The sequence below is a fragment of the Triticum aestivum genome, chromosome 3D (assembly GCF_018294505.1).
Source record: "Triticum aestivum cultivar Chinese Spring chromosome 3D, IWGSC CS RefSeq v2.1, whole genome shotgun sequence".
Taxonomy (NCBI): domain Eukaryota; kingdom Viridiplantae; phylum Streptophyta; class Magnoliopsida; order Poales; family Poaceae; genus Triticum; species Triticum aestivum.
Window position 1 is genome coordinate 402929329 of NC_057802.1, and position 22104 is coordinate 402951432.

Genomic DNA, 22104 nt, shown 5'->3' on the forward strand with positions numbered 1-22104 from the left:
CAGGAGTAAAATCAGGGAAGTGGAACTTGCTGGAATATATGTGCCAGTATTGCTGGTACGACTAGAAAGGCTACGCATACCAGCTTTCTACAACTGAAGGCGCAGTACTGTTACTATCAGTCTAACTCTCAAAGGCGACACATATGATCGAATACGAAGAGTTGAAAGCGTCCATGACAATCGACATGAAGACCAACACGAAGAGTTGAAAGCGTCCATGACAAGCGACCGAATAGACCTGTACACTACAAATGTCCCTGCTCCTCTTCACTACAAACAACATACTGTACAACTATTATACTCCCTCTGTTCCTAAATACAAATCTTTGTAGAGATTCCACTATGGATCACATACAGATGTATATAGATACATTTTAGAGTGTAGATTCACTCATTTTGCTCCGTATGTAGTCCATGGAGGAATCTCTACAAAGACTTATATTTAGGTACGGAGAGAGTACTTACAAAGGAAGAACCGAAGAGGAGCATGCTAAAGAAGAGCAAGAAGATTTTGGATAATAAAATGTTGGTTGGCCACACATGATGAACTAGAGCGCATAAAGAACGCAACTCCCTGCTGTCCCTTGATATGTGGCGCATGTGCTTTTCGATAGTAAAGTAGAAACATTAACTGACCAATAAAACATTCTCTATTTTAGTACATGTCAGCATCATATCAGATTTGTATTTGAGCAACTAAATTTGGAATTATGAGTGGCATGTTTTTTAGCTTGATGGGTTGAGGAGCATTGCTTCCACTTACGTCTCGAAGCACCTACGATAATAGTACTAAATATATGGGAATGTCTACATGCAAGTTGCCTAACTTTCGTCATTTGGGTCAGTCGACCATTTCAGGCGGTTGGATGAAGATCCTATGTCTCCTAACCCTTCTTCTTCCTCGCCTCTTATTCTTCCCGAACCACCGCACGGGTCGCCGGCCGAACCACTGGCCCCCGCCCTCCCCTGAACCGCCCACAACCTTTGATCTTCCGCCGCCCCCGGCCATCCCTCTAGCTAACCCCACCCCCCACCCGCGTCGAGTTTTTCCTCCGGCGAGGCCCCACCATAGCCTGACGACAGCCCCCCAAAAACCACTGTCCCCACCCGAAACCCTAAGATAGATAATGGGGCAGCCCTCCGACGAGCCCCTTCCTTCCCATCGGCAAACTCCGGCGAGCTCTCAAAAATCGACTGACCCAATTTTGGAATTTACTCTACTGTCATTTAACTAGTGTGGAATATAAAAGGGGGAAACCATAAGCATTGCGAGTATAGTGCTGAGCGTGCCATGGCGGATCTGAAGGTGCAAACCGGACAAAGGAAACTTCACAACCCATGTTTGCTTTCAACTAACAAGTAAGATCCTAAGTGATGGACAAGAAATCACAGTAAAGCAGTGGCGATCTATTTTCTTGCTACGATAAATAAGTTGAGCAGATACGAAAGAGTACCGCCTCTGGTGCGGCGTCGTGTATGCATCTGCTGAGAATTTGACGGTGCTACGGTAGTGATGGCTGTCGGCGGCGTGGAAGCAGATCTAGGAGGGTAGACGGTGGCGGCGGGGGAATATCCCAGCACGGTGGACGAGGCGGTCATAGGAGCGGCGCCGGCAAGGTGGACGACGGCGGGGATGAAGCGAGAGGACGGGATGCAAGGATCCTGGTTTGAAGCCATGGATGAGAGAGGTCGATCTCTTGTAATGGAAGACGGCATCAGGGTATCAGCTCTGGCATGGTGGAGGAGGACGGCGGTGGATGGGGTGGCAGACGGAGGAGGCTGGGGTGGAGAGGGTGTTTTGGCGCCCACGGAGTACGAATGGGAAAATGGAGGGAGAGAGGAAGGGGGAACCATGTCTTCAGGGCGCGCTTGTCTCAAATGAGAGGAAATTTACAAACTTAGCCCCCGTTTTAAATTTCCTACATCACAACAATATTAGTCGGTTGGGGATAGGACGGTAATCTCGCATACACCGAATATTTGCCGACGGAGATTTCGGCCGACATGAGTTTGTTTTGGCTCCCACCGTGTATGAATCGGGGAGGGAGGTGAGAGGCGATTTCGGCCGAGGAGAAACTGTGTTTTGGCGCCCACTGTGTATGAATCCAGGGATGTGAGAGGCGGAGGCGGTTATGTCACGTTTGAGTGAAATTACAAGCCTACCCCTATCAAAACCTATAGAAATCGAGCCGATAGGCTTTGCGTGTCAGGGATAGGCAGTAATTTCCATCTCGCAGATTTTGGTTTCGGGCGGTTACTGCGACTTTCCCTGCTTCGTTCAAAATTTTGCAGAGAAAGAGTGCACGTTTACCGTGCCAACTCAATTCGAATCCAGTTTATTTATATTTTTGTTCGGGCAGGATCCATTTTCGATTGGAATAAAATTCTATATACATCATTTTTTATATACTTTCAAAAGCACAACACCCTTTATACATAAATATGGTTTACAAATGGCATGATCACAGATTCATAAGGCTGGATCCATCTTAATTTGTATTTTCAAATATTTGAAACCACTTTATGTTGAAATCCAATGTATGCATTCCTCGCTAACTGTCTCCAATTAATGTGTGCTTCATGCGGGTCTTTTTTTTACTTCTCAAACATGTATAACGTGTTTCACACACGCAACATATAGTGTAATCCCGTTTAGACATTAATTGCATATAAACCATGCATTGTCTCTAATTAAAGAATCTATGGATCACTAATGTTGATAAACTATATAACATTACACGTGTCCCCAAATTCAAATGAATATGCATGTTTGATACACCAATTTTTTGTTATGATATTATTGATGTCGTTCTCTCTAGTTTAAATATTTGAAACCCCTTTAATTCAGATATTCGTCTCATATAGCTATCACTCATGCTTGTATCTATCTCTAGACCTATACGCCTTCATCGTCTCTCGGGTATCTCTCGTGCTACTTGTATGTCGACAATGATCTTTTATCTTCGTAACACACTGACGGTACTCTCTCCCTCGACCTTCACTCTATCTCTCTCTAAGTATATCTCGCTCCCTGCTATGTGTCTCTAACTATGATTCTCCTTGTGAAATCTCTTTCTCTCACATGAACACAAACTTCGTCTCCCGGGGTCTCATTTCTCTCTACTATTACCCTGTGTGCCACTCGCACACCCCCTCTCACACAGAGATGTCTTGCGCTCCTTAGGTATGAGAAGCTACGACTCTTCCTCTTAAATATCTCTTTCTCACACACAAACACAAACTCTGTCTCCCAGGGTCTCATATCTCTCCACCGTTCTCTTGTATGTCGCTCACACACACTCTCTCTCCCTAAGATATCTCGCATTCCCTGATATGTCTCTCTAGCTGTCACTCTTGTTGTGAAATATCTTTCTCTCTCGCAAACACAAAACTCCATCTCTCGGGATCTCATTTCTCTCTGATATCTGTTTGTATGTGACTCACATGCACCCTTTCTCTATCTCTCTCACACCCACACACATAACTCAGCCTTCTGATCCACTCGACTCTTATCTCTAACACACACACTAGCTAGCATATTTATCTTTCTATTTATCTGTTTCTCCATCAACCTTCTTTCTCGCCCTCACTCTTGCTTCCTATCACACACACTATATATGTTTCTCTCTACATGCAGTCATGCACCCTCTTTTTATCTTTCTCTCTCACACACATAACTTCACCCTCTGAACCACTCGGCGGTCATCTCCAACACTCAAACTAGCTGATGTCCCTCTAGCTAGCATCTCTATCTCTCTATATATCTGTAGTTTCTCCGTCAACATTTCTTTCTTGCACGCACTCTTGCTTCCTATCAGGCACACTATATCTGTCTCTCCATACATGCATCTATAGGTTGATCTCTTTTGCACAATCATTGTGTCCCGCTCCCTCTGCTCGCCATAGATGCATGCTCCAGCCCACGCCACTATCTCTTAAAGACAAAAACACATGCTCAATTATCGGGCCTTCTACCCTGCACTCTCACATGCATGCATATTGTCATGCCGATCCGTCTCTCCCATGTCGTTGATCTTATGACTTATGTCTTCTTTCTTTTATCTCGATCATGCGCGCGCGCACACACACACATCCCACGTATACATGTGTACCTTTCGCACGTGCACATTCAAGGTCTCCTATGTCTCCATATGTAGTGAATTACCCTCAGCCCTAACCCCACATCGAATCATTCTCTTCTTGTGTGCACATAACTTCCGCCTGGATGGGTAAAACACACACTCACACTTAACAACCTCCTTCTAGCTACCCCCCTCTCATTCTCCCCCTATATCCCGAAACCAATAAGATCATCCCTTCATTTAATTCCTGCCTACATGCACCATCGATATAGTAGTCTTCCTCGGTGTCTCTCGAACAAACACGTTCTCTCCATGTCGACTCCTCTCACGCACACACGCCTTCTCTTCCCTTTCTACGGGCCTCTTCTCTCTCGCACCCCTCGTTGGTGGCCTCTGCCATACACATCACCTCTCTACGATGAAGCCACACACACTTACATTACTTTCGCCACCGAAGACTCCGCTTCACACACACACACACATGCACGCACGCACCCCCCAACCCACACACTAAGACTCCATCTCACACACACATGCTCTAGGCGGAGCATTTGTTCCTACCACCCTTCGTCCAACCTTACCCATATGATAAACAATCACCTTAATTTACTTGTATAACATGGAAAAATTCCACTTTACTTTAGTAGTTAGCAAACTTCTCATAATTATGTAACACAAATCACGAGCAGGAAGTGACATTTTTTTACACAACCACATTAACATGGCCACGTAAATCACTAGCTAAAGTGTAATACCATTATACTTATATCCCGATGCAGAACATTGAGTACATGTCCGAAGAGTAGATTCGCACACACGCACTCTGTCTCTCAGAATCTCACACACATACCAGTTACATGACGCCCCCTTAAGTAGACCCGTATGTTACAATTTGTGCACCTGTGGGTACAAGCGATGGTGCACATTTATTTAAGCCGGACGGTGAACCCAAACAGTAGCTGCATACATTCCCCTCCCGCCGCCTCTTCTCTGGTCGCCGTCACCCGATAGCCATGGCCCGACCGAAGGTAACGCCATACGCCATACTCCCGCCGGAGCGGCGCTTTAATCTGGAGGCGGCGCAAAGCCTGGATCGCAGCCGCCCTACCTCTGGAGTCTAGACTAGCCAGAGCCGGACGAGGAGGCATTGGAGGCGGAGCAGCACACGAAGTCGGAGGAGGAGAATGACGACGCGGAGCCGGAACAGGAGGACGACAACGCGGGAGAAGCGGAGCCGGAGGAGGACGATGATTTCCATTATACTCAGACTTTAAGGGCTTTGAGTTTCACACCACATTTATTTCATAGAGATAAGAGAAAGGAAATTTAAGTGGTCATGCATGCATCTTTTTGTGCTAGCACTCCTATATAAGGGTTGACCGGTCGCTTCTCGTGGATGTGCGCGGGCGGTGGAAGAGCAAGGAGAAGGGAAGTGGGCCGTGGAGTACGCCAGTTGCAGCACGAGCTCCAAGGAACGTTCATGCCAAACAATGCATAGTTGTACAGTATAGTCCAACGGAGTATGAATTGGCCTTTAGGTTGCGTGTGGATGACATGGCTGCAACATGCAGGCTGCAGTTCGACAGCCTACCGCTCCGCTTCACACGGTTTGGTCATGCAAGATTTGCATGCACGCATGTCACGCACGTACTTGTCGAAGGCGTGCTCGAAAAAGGGCGACCAGGTCCGCTAGTCCGCGTTGGTCCATGCGCCCGAAAAACAACTAATCCCAGTCGCTGTAAATGTCGTGCGTGCTTTAATTCCGGGCTAGTGGACGGACGCGAACATGCCGTACAACGAACCGCCCGCCAGCTCCCTAATCTCTATCTCTACTCTTATAATAATAATAATCTATCTATCTATCTCTATCTCTCTTCTACTACTTCTACTACTCTTATAAAAACCAGAGTTGGTGATGATGGTGTGCCTGCCATCCTGCAATATAGGTCATCCGATTTATATCTGACGGGTAGGAAGAAAACTATGGCAATTTTGCAAAAAGATACCCACACCCCTCTCCACATTTGCAAATAAGGCCTTCCCCCATTCATCCTTTTCTCTCACAAGATAAACTACTCATACAAATGCATCTTGATGGTACGTGCAACGCACGAGGATGTTTCCTTGGGGGTCTCTCCAGCGCGGCGTGGCCGTAGTTGCAAGTTGACGCCCCTTGAGATGCCGACGTTAAGGGGCCCTCGGATTTTGTCCGATTAGCAGGTAAGTGATGAGTTTGATCACATAGTAAATGCATTCTGAAGACTACTACTTCCGTGTCCATTTCCTAATTCCCCGTGCGGCCCACTGTTTCACAGGTTAGGCTTGGTGCCAGTGGAGATTGGCTTGCATATGTACAGGAGGGCACCAACATCAATTTGCACAACATTTACAACGGTGACACCGTTCCCGTAGAACCTTTGTCCAACATCGGGATCAGCCATGCAACGGGCCACTGCCTGAATTGGTACGATGGAACCACAGTGAGATTGAAGAAGATAACAATCTTGGAAGCCCCTATAAGATCGTCCGCCAACCAAAATTACACTCTCATCATGGTTTTCGACATCGCGATTGCTTTCACGAACCCTGCACATGGCGGTCAAAGGTGGACTATGTTGTCTGCGGCCGATTTGTTGCCGTACGAGTACGAAGACGCTGTGCTCCTTTCTAACCACATCTTCGCGGTGACAAACCAGGGGACTTGTTTCGTATGGGACACATCCTACGGTTTACTCCCTCTCTTCCAGTTTATTTGTTTTGAATTTTTTTCATTTTATAAGTTTCAAATTCAAATTTAGAGCTCCCCATCACATGTTGAGATTACAATGTCCATTAAATCATTGCGTCCATGTACTATTTTTTATTGGTCACGCATGCATGCATTGCAAGTAACGTTTTTACTACAATTTCTTCGAAGACTGGGTGCAATAATTGAGTAGTTTTGCAAACTACCAGTACTACACCTGAAACGGTTCAAAATCAATAGCACCACCACGCCCGCGTTTAACCGCCCTGGCTGACCCAAACCCCCTCCCTTGCTGGTGCGCGCTTCTCGCGTGAAACGGTTAGCATCGCCCCGAAGTATCAGTGTCGCATTAATGCCTGGCCAGAGCGGAGGCGACCTCTCACTGGCGCCGACTTTGAAGTAGCATGACGACCGAGAGAGCGATGCTTCCCGGTGCACGCGACTGCTCCGCGTCGAGGCTGGCCATAGTTTGGATGAGTCTCCATCATGGGGAGCCACACTAAGAAGCTGCGATGATATGGACTCCCATTGCCCACCATCTATGAAGAACACGTGGGACTGGAACTACGAGACGGACATGTACCCAGGATTGGACATACAAACCTGAGTAATGTAGAGCAGTAAGTGAAGTAGAATGGCACAAATAATATGAACATGCATGGCATATAGGCATTTGTCTCTTACTACCACTAATGTTGTACGTGCAATGCACGGTGATGTTATGATGTATGTGCCTAAGTACTCTACTACTATATTAATTGGATGCACATATTAGGTTTTATATTTGTTTGAGTGTATGGCCCGAGACCTTCCAACTAGAAGTGTCTTTCTCTCCGGGACGCACTTTGTATCGTTCATACCACTAGTACTACTACGTGTGGTCTCCGACCTAGAATTGGAAGAAGTGGAGATGCTCTACCATGCTGTTCATGTCCCACTCCTTCCGCTAACGTGTGGGACATCCAGCATGTGCCGTGTTTGGTACTCCTTCGTCGTAAGAGTTGAAACGCTAGCTTTCATCAAAAATAAAAAATAAATATAAATCAGCAGTGATACTATACCACGTGGTTTCCTTGCTCCTCGATATCGGAAAGAATACTTCCGTTCGCAGACATGTGGGACGTCGACCATCCTGGTCCACTTGCCATGCACGCAAAACTCCAAAGGAGAGTCACCCCGGTCGTCGCGCCGCAGTAATAATGACTAATGAGTCCTCAAATCACAGGCCCAACCTTTCCCACTGTGAAGTTGCTCGGACGAAGGAGCCATCATGACTTCGTTGAATTCTGCTTCTTGAAGAAAACAACTGTACCAGGAGTACTGCTAGCTACAGTAGTACTGTACTCCAGCAGAGGCCTCCTTTGGTTCATAGGATAGGAAACTTATAGGAATATGAAAATCATAGGAAGTGAGATGACGACATGCATCTCAATTCCTATAGAGAAAGACATGCCATTTGATGCATAGGATAGGAATTTTTCCATTGAGTCTAGGCTAATGTACTGGTAATTTGCTCTAAAAACTATTGTAGTAACTAGTACTGGTACATGCTCGTAATTAATTAAACAGACGTACGGGCGACATAGACACACACACTAACTACTAGTACTACTACTTCTCACATGCTGGACAGACGCCGTCGTTCTCCTTCCCGGCTTTGTCGCCGACACCCCACCGTGCTTGGATCTCCGCCGAGCTATCCGCAGCAGCGCATGCGTCCTCTTCTTTCTTGCAGCAGCGGGCCTCTCTTTTCTTGAGTGCTTTCTGCCTTTTCTGCTCCCTCTGTGCGGCTTTGGCCGCCTCTTGGTCTACCTCCAATTCGGCCTTGGCAGCTTCAAAGTCCATCCACGTAGGTGTGAGGTCGCGAGCGGTGATGAACTCGGCACGGCGGGATGCCATTGCTTCCCTACCATTTTGTGTGTGGTCGTGGGTGAGGGAGTCCTGGACTAAGGGGTCCTCGGGCGTCCGGCCTGTTAACCATGGGCCGGACTGATGGGCTATAAAGATACGAAGACCGAAGACTGCACCCGTGTCCGGATAGGACTCTCCTTGGCATGGAAGGCAAGCTTGGCGACCGATTATGAGGATTCCTCCCTCTGTAACCGACCTCGTGTAACCCTAGATCTCTCCGGTGTCTATATAAACCGGGGAGCTTAGTCCGGATAGAGATATACTCATTACCATAGTCATACAGGCTAGGCTTTTAGGGTTTAGCCATTACGATCTCGTGGTAGATCAACTCTTGTAATACTCATATTCATCAAGATCAATCAAGCAGGAAGTAGGGTATTACCTCCATCGAGAGGGCCCAAACCTGGGTAAACATCGTGTCCCCTGTCTCCTGTTACCATCGACCTTGACGCACAGTTCGGGACCCCCTACCCGGGATCCGCCGGTTTTGACACTGACATTGGTGCTTTCATTGAGAGTTCCACTGTGCCGTCCCCGAAAAGGTTTCGATGGCCCCTTTAATCGTCAACAATGACTCTGTCCAAGGAGGAACCTTCCTCCCTGGGCAAATCTTCGTGTTCGGCGGCTTCACACTGCAGGCTAACTCGCTTGGCCATCTGGAGCAGATCGATAGCTACGCCCCTGGCCATCAGGTCAGATTTGGGAGCTTGAACTATGTCGCGGACATTCGTGGAGATTTGATCTTCGTCGGATTCAAGACCGCGGCAACCGCTCCTGGTCACCTCGATGAACATGACCTAAATCTGTCGTCGGACCGCTTTCAGGAGATAGCTCCTGTAACTGCTCTGGCCTTAGATCTGGAGCATACTACGCCATCCAAGGACGGGAAGCTCAACCCCGCCACGGAGGCCACGGATCCCGCGGCGTTGGAGCCGCACATGGACCTAAACTCATGCGACATCTGCGTTACCGGAACTCCGGACTCGTCTCCGGTCATAAGTTCCGAATCATATGAGCCCGCGGACGCCGAACTTGATCGTTTATCGATCTTCGAATTCGGCGCCGCAGACATCTTTCAGCATTCACCTTTGGGTGATGTGCTAAACTCATTAAAAAACCTGTCCTTGGCAGGGGACTCACAGCCGAACTATGTACGGTTCGAGCTAGGGGCTGATGATGGAGAATCTTGCTTCCCACCCGCCACCCACTTTATAGCCACAGTCGAAGATTTAACCGACACGCTTGATTACGACTCCGAAGAGATCGACAGTATGGACGACGATGCCGACGAGGAGCAGGGCCAAAATCCGCCATTTACTAGACGATGGACAGCCACTTCCTCATGTGATGTATACATGGTAGATACGCCAAAAAATAATAGTAGCGACGACAAGGAAAACCCAGCGAAGGAGGACCCTTCTAAGGCACAACCAAAATGCCGGCGTCAGCGGCGCCGCTCTAAATCGTGCCGCAGCAGAGACAGCAACACCAGCACAGGAAACGACAACACTCCGAATGGTGCCGAAGATACAGAGGAACCCAATGAACAAACTGCCGAACGAGACAATCGGAAAGATAGGCAAGTCAGCCTTGACGAACAGGCCAGGGAAGAAGACTCGGAGGACGGTAGTTACCATCCGCCCTCCAAGGAGGAGGTGAGCCTCGGAAATGAAGACTTCAGCGTGCCTGAGGAACCTCTCGAGCATGAGCGCTTTAACCTTCAGCTAATAGCCACCGCGAGGAGCCTGAAAAAGAAGCAGCAGCACTTCAAGCTGATCAAGACCTGCTCAATGACAGATGGACCGATGTCCTGGCAGCAGAGGAATACGGCCTTAAACGCCTAGCCAAAAGTTACCTGAAGCGCAAATTGCTACCTCAGTTCGATGATGAGGCGTTGGAGCCCGCACCAGCATCACGCAATGCGGTTGATCGACCACCGCGTGGCCGGGATAAAACAGCAACCCGAGCCGAAAACAGACTGTTCCACCTCACCGTAAAGGCAGGGGTAAGACAGCTCGGGGCTATGCATATGACCTTCGTCAAGACCTGGACAGTAGAGCAGGACATACAAGATCAATCTACAGATCGCGAGGACGTGCCTTGACACGCGATGACGGATACCTATTCGGACATGACAAACCTAGTCACGCCCGGGACGATAACCAAAGACGGACTCCATCGGAGGTATGTCACGACGCAGCTCGATATAGAGGCGCCGCGCACCCTCTTTGCTTCACTGATGAAGTAATGGACCATGAATTCCCCGAAGGGTTCAAACCTGTCAATATTGAATCATACGATGGAACAACCGATCCCGCGGTATGGATCGAGGGATTTATTCTCCACATTCACATGGCCCGCGGAGATGACCTCCATGCTATCAAATACCTCCCACTAAAGCTCAAAGGGCCAGCTCGGCACTGGTTAAACAGCCTGCCTGAAAATTCCATCGGCAGCTGGGAGGACTTGGAGGAAGCCTTTCTTGAAAACTTCCAAGGAACATAGGTTCAGCCACTAGACGCCGATGACTTAAGTCACATAGTCCAACAGCCTAGAGAGTCAGCCAGGAAATTATGGACTAGATTCCTAACTAAAAAGAACCAGATCATTGACTGTCCGGATGCCGAAGCCCTAGCGGCCTTTAAACATAGCATCCGTGATGATGGCTCGCCCGCCACCTCGGCCAAGAAAAGCCGAAATATATGGCAGCCCACACGGCACTCATGACCCGCTTTCACGCGGGTGAGGATAGTTGGCTGGCTCGTAGCGAAAACACAGCCAGCGAGGCAGGGCCCTCTGAGGTCAAGAACAGCAACGGCAAGCTGCGACGCAGCAGACACAAACGCCAAAGCAATGTCGACAACACCGATGACACTGCTGTCAACGCCGGATTCAGCGGCTCCAAGTCCAGTCAGCGGAAAAAACCGTATATAAGGAACAATCAGGGACCATCCGGCTTGGACCGCATACTCGACCGTCCGTGCCAAATCCATGGCAACCCAGACAAACCAGCCAACCATACTAACAGAGATTGCTGGGCTTTTAAGCAAGCCGGCAAGTTAAATGCCGAGACCAAGGAAAAGGGATCGCATAGCGAGGAAGATGACGAGGAACCCCGGCAGACAAACACAGGGGGGGCAGAAGAAGTTTCCCCTCAGGTCAGAACGGTGAACATGATATATGCTACACACATCCCCAAAAGGGAGCGCAAGCGCGCACTAAGGGACGTTTATGCGATAGAGCCAGTCGCGCCAAAATTCAACCCATGGTCATCATGCCCCATCACTTTTGATCGTCGGGATCATCCGACCAGTATCCGGCATGGCGGATCAGCCGCACTAGTCCTGGACCCAATCATTGATGGATTCCACCTAACGCGAGTCCTCATGGACGGTGGCAGCAGACTCAATCTGCTCTATCAGGATACAGTGCGCAAAATGGGCATTAACCCATCATGGATCAAGCCCACAAGGACTACCTTTAAAGGAGTCATACCAGGTGTAGAGGCCCACTGTACGGGCTCAATCACACTAGAGGTAGTCTTCGGATCTCCGGACAACTTCCGAAGCGAGGAATTAATCTTCGATATCGTCCCCTTTTGCGGCGGCTATCACGCAGTGCTTGGACGAACCGCATTTGCTCGATTCAATGCGGTACCTCACTATGCTTATCTTAAGCTCAAGATGCCCGGTCCACGTGGTGTTATAACGGTGAATGGAAACACGGAACGCTCCCTCCGTACAGAGGAGCACACCGCCGCCCTAGTAGCAGAAGTACAAAGCGGCCTTTTCAAGCAGAACCGTAATCCGGCTGGCGAGACTCTGGACACCGTTAAAAGAGTCCGGACTATGCTGCAACAGGACATCACGGCTCGTCAAGAGCTCGATTAGCAATTCTACCTCCGTCCCAGCCCCGATCAAGTAGTGGCATTCGTACCACGCATACATAATTACGCACTCGAAATTCCATGGGCATCGACAGAGGCACAACTAGTTTGTGATCCATAGTTTGGCTCAACTGATCCCGAACACATGTATACTTCCACCATTTCCCTTTTCCTTTTTCAGATTTCCTTTTACATAAGCCTTCTTCGACGGCCGGATTACTGGCCCTGTCAAAGGATGAAATACACCAAGGAAGCAAGGAGCTTTGATGTACAAGTGAGGCCCCAGGTGGTCTCTGCTAACGATCGCTATACATGTTTTACATACCCGCACGCAGCTCGCTATTGGTCACGACATGTTAAATAGCCCTACTCACTTATTGCATTACTTGCACAAGTACGCCTCGACGTATTAATCAAATCACGAGGGAAATTAATTGGCAGTGTCAGCTTATTACCTTTTTTCCTTGCCTTTGTATTTATTACTCACCGCACTCATACACCTTGGTATGTATTACTTCGCCAGGGGCTTCGTGACGCCCCGCAATACGACAAGAAAGTCCGAACATTTTTACAGCATGGTTCGGCACCCCGAACTTATAGCATTATATGCATCGGCTCCGAATCATGTCTTTGGTCAATAGTTAGGTTGCCCAGCTCCTGTGCTAACTACCTTACGTTCCGCTATATCGGCTAGGGTAGTAAAGGGAGAACTACTGCGATTGTGCCCCGGTTCTTCCGGACGAGCACCTCAGTAGAGAAAGCCAAAAACTGACTGTCATGATGCGGGAGAGCTGGTCAGCTGTTCGAGAGGTTTCAAATCCTTTTTTTCTGCTTTATGCGAGGAATCGGTTTCTATCCGATCAGGCGTGTATAGCGCCCCTGGTTCGACCTTCCGAATACCAGGGGCTTCGCCAAAATTCTCATTGTCAAACTCCTATGGCTAAGTGAGGGCGATAAAAGCCGTATAGTCTGATTGCCTTGTTCGTTGCGCTAAACACCTCCTTTAAGGACCAGAAGGTGGAGTAAAGAGTGTTTAGATTTATCCCGAACACCCCCGTAGTATCTACGTGGGGGCAGAAGCCGACGACTGGTTAACCCTCAGACTTCATAAACGGCCGCACATGAGGTAAAATTTTAAGAGTCACAAGCATTATATTACATAACGACCTTGTTTCATATTACAGGACAGGATAACATGAATGTTCTCATGGGAATATAACATCCTTCGCACATTGCTTCGCCACAAGGCAGGATCCCTCCAAGACACTATCAAAATATAGCTCGGGTCGACGGTGCTCCTTGCCCTCAGGCAGTCCCTCGGTCATCAGCTTCTTGGCATCCATCTTCGCCCAGTGCATCTTGACGTGGGTAAAGGCCATTCGTGCACCTTCAATGCAGACCGACCGCTTCACGACTTCAAGCCGTGGGCAGGTACTCACAACCCGCTTCACAAGTCCGAAGTAGCTACTGGGCATAGGCTCGGCAGGCCATAGCCAGACTATTAGGTCCTTCATGGCTAGCTCGGCCGCCTTGTGTAGCTCGACCAGCTGTTTCAGCTGGTCGCTGAAGGGCATCGGATGTTCTGGTCCGAGGTATTGAGACCAGAACAGCTTCTCCGTAGAACTCCCTTCTTCGACTCGATAGAACTCGGCAGCATCCGATACGCTGCGCGGCAAATTCGTAAACGCCCTGGAGAGCCCCAAATTCGGGTAAGTAAAAGGAATGTTTCCGTCACAGACTTGCTTTGCATAATGAAAGCCTTACCCGCCGCGATCTTCTTGGCCGCCTGGATTTCCTGGAGGGTGCTCTGGGCTTCGGCTCAGGCATCTTGTGCGCTCTGGCGTGCCTTCGCAAGTTCGGACCCTTGCGTCTTAGAATCACGCTCCAAGGACTCATACTTCTTAACGGCATCCTGGAGCTCTTGCTGGACCTCGCTAACCCGGCCTCGTGCTTCTCACGCGCGGCGCGTTCCTTGGCCGCTTTGTCCTCGGCCTCGGCTAACGCCTTCTTGAGGGCTGCCACCTCGGCCGTGGCCCCTAATAAAGTTCATGACACTTTGGTCAGCATGAACCATTCATCCTTTCTAAAAATACACGCAGGTTACTGCATACCTTGGCTATTCTCCAGCTGCTTCTTCACGAGGCTGAGCTCTTCCTCCGCTCGCTCCAGGTTCTGCTTCAGTTCGGAGACCTCCGCAGTATGAGTAGCAGCAGCCAGCAGTGACGCCTGCTTATTCACATAGACATCTTATGTTAGGCTCATGCGACAATTATTTTGATCCTCTGTTCGGCTTTTTCTTTTCGAACACCGAACAGAGCATCAGGGGCTACTGTCTACACTATGGTATTCTTCCTACAATTACATTACTTGCCTCAAAGCCCGTTAGAAGGCTAGCGCAGGCTTCGGTCAGTCCACTTTTGGCGAACTGAACCTTCTCGATAACTGTACCCATAAGGGTACGGTGTTCATCCACAATGGAAGCGCCTCGCAGCGCTTCTAGCAGATTATCCGGTGCCTCTGATTGGACAGAGGCCGCTGGCGGAACATGCACACATCCTCCTTTCGGGGAAGGCAGCTCGCTGACTCTGGAGCCGTGTGGGTCCCCGGAATGGTATCCGGCTGGGGGCCGAATTGAACTTGTCCCCCATCACCAGTCCCCATGCGGGCTTTTCCCCCATGTGTCCAGCGACCGAGGAGTTATCTTTTGGCACCACCTCGACAACCTCCGGAGCCTCTCCCTGACCTGGGAAGGTCCTTTGGGGCACCACCTCTTCATTACCCTTGGCCGGGGGAGAGTGAGCGGGCGGCGGTGACACGCTGGCCATCTCCTTTGAATCTAGCGAACCTCCAGTTGAGGATCGCGGGGAGCTGTCACGGGCCGGACTGCAATGGCATAATTTAAATATATTAGTATTACAAAGCGGAAAGACCGGACGTTGAGATGTGCATAGGGTTTTTGGTACTTACGATGCGGCCCGAGGCTTGGTCCGGGGGGGGGGGGGTCGCTCCGGACTGCTATCGACATCCCACGCGGAGTTACCCGCGAGGGAGCCCTTCCCCCTCTTGGGCGCCTTCGCCTCCAGATTTGTGGAGGCCGCCCTTTTCTTCCTTCCCCCTTAGGGGGGAGTCGCTTGCTTCCTCCTCCTCGTCGTTGTCTTCGGCGGCCGAACAGTGAGTCTCGTCTTCAGACGTCATGTCCGAGGCACCTTTTCGGCGAGGGCCACTCCTGGCCCCCTTGGCCGTTTTCTTGGCCTTCTTCTCCGGCATATCATAGGGATCCGGAAACAACATCTTCGTCAGAAGTGGGAATTCTTGGTCTTCAGCGGAGCTGGACAGTTAATCCGTCCTGCTTCCTCGATCCAGGCCTGACGAAATTGATAGGAAGGTTTGGACTCCTTCCTCAAAATATGCCAGTAAAGGGTATACCTTGAAAACATGAAAGAACTTACCGAATTCGCCTGGCGCTTTAAGCTAAGGCCGCGATCCTCGGTCATGGGCGGTGGTGTCTCGCCGGCCTTGAAGAGCACTTTCCAGATGTCTTCATGCGTTGTGCCGAAGAGCTCTAGTAGCGTCTGGTGCTTGGCTGGGTCGAACTCCCACAAATAGCAAGTCCGACATTGGCACGGAAGGACCCGGCGAACAAGCATAACCTGATCATGTTAACAAGCTTCATTTTCTTGGTTATCATGTTCTGGATGCATGTCTGGAGCCCAGTCAGCTCGTTCGAGGAACCCTAGGTTAGGCCCCTCTCTTGCCAGGAGGTGAGCCGCATCGGAACTCCGGATCGGAATTCAGGGGCCGCCGCCCAGTTGGTGTCACGTGGCTCGATGATGTAGAACCACCCCGACTGCCACCTCTTCACTGTCTCCGCAAAGGTGCCCTTGGGCCAGGTGACATTGGGCATCTTACCCACCATGGCGCCTCCGCACTCTGCTTGTTGGCCGCTCACCACCTTCGGCTTCACATTGAAGGTCTTTAGCCATAGGCTGAAGTGAGGTGGGATGCGGAGAAAGGCCTCGCAAACGACAATAAATTCCTAGATGTTAAGGATAAAGTTGGGCGCTAGATCATGGAAGTCTAGCCCGTATTAAAACATCAGTCCGCGGACGAACGGGTGGAGAAGGAATCCCAGCCCGCGGACGAAATGTGTGAGAAGCACAACCCTCTCATTGGGCTCTGGGTAGGGAAGATCTGTCCCTTGGTCGGGAGTCGGTGAACGATCTCCTTGGCTAGGTATCCGGCCTCCCGGAGCTCCTTGATGTCCTTCTTCTTAACGGAGGAGGCCATCCACTTGCCTCCAGCTCCGGATCCGGACATGATTGGAGTGCTTTCTCGGACGGGGGAAGCTAGAACTTGGGCGCTGGAGCTCATGGATGGAAGGGTAGAGAAAGAGAGAGGGCGTGGGTGAAGAAAGGGAATCCTTATCCCCTTATAAAGGCCATAAATATCAAGCGCCTCCCCACTCGCCTATTCCCAAGGGCCATGTAAACGGCACGGTTGGGTTACCCACGCCCATATTGATGAGAATCCCGCAATAAGGGGACACGATCTCTGCTTTGACAAGCCGTGCCAATGGCAACCGCGTCTCGAAACGTGGAGCGACAGGCGAAAAACGGTTCAAAATTATGACCGGGCAGACGTGATGTCATGTTGTAAAAAGTTGTCAGCGGATTGGACTCCTGGAGTATTATATTCTCTCTCTGCGGTTTTGTGTGGTGTGTGTTACAGGTCTGGATACAGCCGTTACGTCTGGAGACTATTTTGGAGTTTGGAAAGGGGAACCCGCCTTGCAATGCCGAAGACAAATCTGCGCGCCGGACTCCTCGTCATTGAAGCCAGGTTCAGGGGCTACTGAGGGAGTCTTGTACTAAGGGGTCCTCGGGCGTCCGGCCTGTTAACCATGGGCCGTACTGATGGGCTGTAAAGATACGAAGACCGAAGACTGCACCCGTGTCCGAATAGGACTCTCCTTGGCGTGGAAGGCAAGCTTGGCGACCGATTATGAAGATTCCTCCCTCTGTAACTGACCTCATGTAACCCTAGATCTCTCCGGTGTCTATATAAATCGGGGAGCTTAGTCCGGATAGAGATATACTCATTACCATAGTCATATAGGTTAGGCTTTCAGGGTTTAGCCATTACGATCTCGTGGTAGATCAACTCTTGTAATACTCATATTCATCAAGATCAATCAAGCAGAAAGTAGGGTATTACCTCCATAGAGAGGGCCCGAACCTGGGTAAACATCGGGTCCCCTGTCTCCTGTTACCATCGACCTTAGACGCACAGTTTGGGACACCCTACCCGAGATCCGCCGGTTTTGACACCGACAGTGAGCGGCGAGGAACTCGGCGCGGCGGGATGCCATCGCTTCCTTACCGGTTAGTGTGCAGCGCGGTGGCATGAACGACGCTTGGTGAGAGCTCTGGGGTGGAGTGGCCGAACAACCGTATAGCGCATTGGTTTGTCAAGAGCTCAAGGACAGAAGATGAAGGAAATTTGGATTCTCTTTCAATCATGGTCATCTATTACCGAGTAAAATGCATTGGCGGTCATCGAACTTGTCTTGATAGCTCACTTTGATCATTGTATACGAGATATGGTGATTATACGGTCACTGGCTTAGTGCATAGCTCCGTATTTGTCTGGTTGACTAGTCAAACATCCGCATGCGCCTCATCAGCTCGTGTTCTGCATCTATCTATCTATGTGGGCCTATCTGTCAGTGGAGAAAGAAATAAAACCAAAATTATGCGTATGTGAGGAATCAAACCACAGACTCGTCGCTGCAACGCACACTCGTCAGCCAAATGAAAATGAAATACTTTGCGTTAAATGCACAAACCAATTTTTTTATATTATATGTGATGCACACATTAGCGCACACTGTCCATAGACGCAAGTAGCATGTACGCGTGCAGACATTCACGCTCATGCTGTCAAACCAAGCTAATGCATGCACGTCACCCTCTCCATCAAAGTCCTGCTCATGGCCCAACGCAAACGCGAGCCCGTCACCTGCGCGCCTCGGCGGTGCCTGGCATTACTGTTTAGATGTTTCTGGCGGCCTCCACGAACACCGAGCATGTATTCACCTGGCTCAACACCAATGTCATACTCGTGCTTGGGCGCCGAGCTGCTCGACATTAGCCATGGCTCTGCACACGATGCGGCGACGTGACTCGGCGCCTTGCTCATGTATATCATCCATCACAACGACAATCTATAAAACAGCCTAGCTAGAGAGGGTACTATGGTACCTATATATGTATCGTGAGCGACCTATCATAGTGCCACTGCACAGGAGTGTGTGTTTGATCGATTTGTCCATTATTCGTAAGTTATGCATGGTTGTGTGGTGTCTAATGGTGGTCGTCGAAGGCTAGCTGGCGACAAGAGCAGTTGCATGGACGCCTGGTTGTCTATATGTGCCACATACGCTTCAAAGGCTCGTCATCCATGAGTTCACATTTTACCACCACGCCAGCGTCTGACCGCCCTGGCCTACCGAAACCCCTTCCATCGCTAGCGCGCGCTTCCCGCCTGAAACGGTCACCGTCTCTCCAGAACGTCAATGCCACATTCACGGGACTTAACTGCAGGTGTAGTTGGTGGGTCACTGACATGTGGGATAGATGCCTGTTGGGCCCACATGTCGGTGACCAAACTGCACCTGCAGTTAAGTCACTGAAGCAGCGTCCGCATTCACGCCCGACGTGACCTCTCACTAGCGCCAACATTGCAGCAGCGCGACGGCCGAGAGAGCGCTACCCGCGCGGCATCCTGGTGCAAATGACTCCTCCGCGTTAACGACACCACGGCCAACCATCCGTCCACCGCCCACATTAATGACACGCAGCTGCCGACGAACCTACTCCGGCGCCAACCGTCCATCTGTCTGTCGCGGTTCATTGCCATTCATCTGCTATATTAACTTCAGTTCCAGCTCCTAGCCATAGCCAAAGACCCACACTCATTCTCCTCCGGTCCCTTCCTTCTATCGGCACCATTGCAACCATGGCCTCCCGGTGCTCCAAATCTCTCTTGGACATACTGTCGCAGAAGCAAACGAAGGACATCGGTGGCTCCGCTTCGGGCACGCTCCAAAGCTCTCCTAGACGTACTGTCACAGGAGCACACGAAGGACATCGCTGGCTCCCCCCGGGCCACCCTCCTCCGCCACGACTACGAAGCCGGCGCGCATGCGCGGGCGCAGCCGGTAGCAAGGAAGAGTAGTATATGGTAGGTCGCCGCCGCTCTAGTCCCAGGAAGGCCACCGCTCCTCCACTCAGTCGACGCGAAGCTTGGTGGGGTAAACATCAGCGGCCGATTAGCTGCTTGACGGCGACGTGGAGGTGGAAATCTTCATAACCTTGTGCTCTGGAGGAGGAGGTTATCGAGGCGGAGCTGGACAAAGCCGAGGTGGATGAGGAGGAGGCAAAGGCAATAGCCGAAGTGTCAGTTCTCGCGGCTCATGGCCGAACATGGTGGTCGGGTGCTAGTGATCGTTTAATTTAGGTTTACAGTAGGTTTTAGTATGGTTTGTACGAAATATGTAATGAATTTCGTCCAGTTTATAGGAAAAGTTTTCGAAATGTAATGAATTTCATCCGGTTAATTTGAAATTTGCTTTGTTTGCATGAATTTTGTCCAGTTAGTTCATATAGTTGTCGAAAGGTATGCGGGCAGCATTGGATGGCATCCTCTGGCATCAGTGTCCTCGGACAGATGCCGGTGTAAATTTGTGGGCCAGAGCTGGAGATGCCCTAACTATCATGCTATAATCTCTAACAGTGCTCCATTATTTCGCAGGGAATAGTTATCCCTCGATCAAAATCAGATCCGCCGTGTTTCGCACTCCTCCCACGTAAGAGTGTACACTCTTTCTTACATAAAAATGGAGCAAGTGGACGGCACTGTAGCACGTCATATCACTCAAACTAGCCCACCTAACGCGCGGGAAAGCCCCGCCCTCGTCATTTTTTTCTGGATTTCTATCGATCGATCGCACGAAAATGTTACGCTTTGCAAGTTCAAAAGGAAAAGATGGCACACTTAAAGCACGCTTGTCGCATTCGCGTCGCACCCCCGACAGTCCGGCTGGCACACCGCTGACCAGAGGGGACACACGTTGTCTTTCATTTTCACTAACATGTGGGACTGCAATTTAATAAACCATCGATAGCCAAAATCTAATCGCTCAGTGGGCGTCGACTTAGAGGAGAGAGACGGGGGAGGGAGAAGAGATCACCCGCCCGTCGTGCACAGACTCCAAGAAATATGCAACTGAATTCAACACTTGGCTGGACACCTTGCTGTCCTCTTGAGAAGTCTTCCTCTTAGTCTTAGTCTTAGTTTTAGTTTTAGTTCTTCTTCTTAGGGGCTCACCTCAAGCCCTTTTGTTTTTTGTTTCTTCTTCCTTCTTTTTTGCTTTCTTTTTAGCTACTTAGCTTAGTTTCTAGTTTTCTTTTTAGCTCCGTTGTACAGTGTTACCTTTTCTTTGGTTAATTAATAAAAATTGCAGTGGGGTTTTTACCCTACTGTTCATAGTCAAAAAAATATGGTGATAATGTGAGGTGGTCCATGCGGGAGTCCGGACCGCTTCCAAGCCCGCTTCTGACCGCCCTGGCCCACCAGAAAACACCTCCCCCCTCCCGCGTGCGCTCCCCCTCAGACGCCAGCTGCCCGCATTCATAGCAAGCAGTACTCCAGGTTATAAGCCCGCTTATGTGGAGGAGAGAGAGGCATTGACAAAGTCAAGGAGTGGGCTCTGCAAGAGCCCGTCTCTACACGTGCTCCTAGGTATAAAAAACTAATTCTAAAAAAAGAGGTATAAAAAACTAATTGTGTCTAAAAAAGAAGGTAAAAATATTTGAGAGGAAATAGATAGAGAGAAAGTGAGAAAAAGTTGTAACCTTATAGCCAACCTTATAGTCAACACTATGGTACATGAGAAAGGAGGGAGTTGTGCACATGCCAAGTTCACCGGGCTGCCGTGTTTCACACTCCTTCGTCGTATGATAACCCACAAGTATTGGGGATCGCAACAGTTTTCGAGGGTAAGTATTTAACCCAAATTTATAGATTCGACACAAGGGGAGCCAAAGAATATTTGAAGGTATTAGCAGCTGAGTTGTCAATTCAACCACACCTGGAGATTAATTATCCGCAGCAAAGTGGTCAGTAGCAAAGTAGTTTGATAGTTTTGATAGTAGTGACAGCAGCAACAGTAACAGTGACAGTGATAGCAGTAATTTGTAGCAAGTGTAACAGTGATGATAGCAATAGTAACGTAGCAAGATCAATAAGGATAAATTCGTAGGCATTGGATCGGTGACTTGTTGGATGATATTCATCATGTGACAGTTATAACCTAGGGCGATACGGCACTAGCTCCAGTTCATCGATATAATATAGGCATGTATTCCGTAAAATAGTCATATGTGCTTTATTAAAAGAACTTGCATGACATCCTTTGT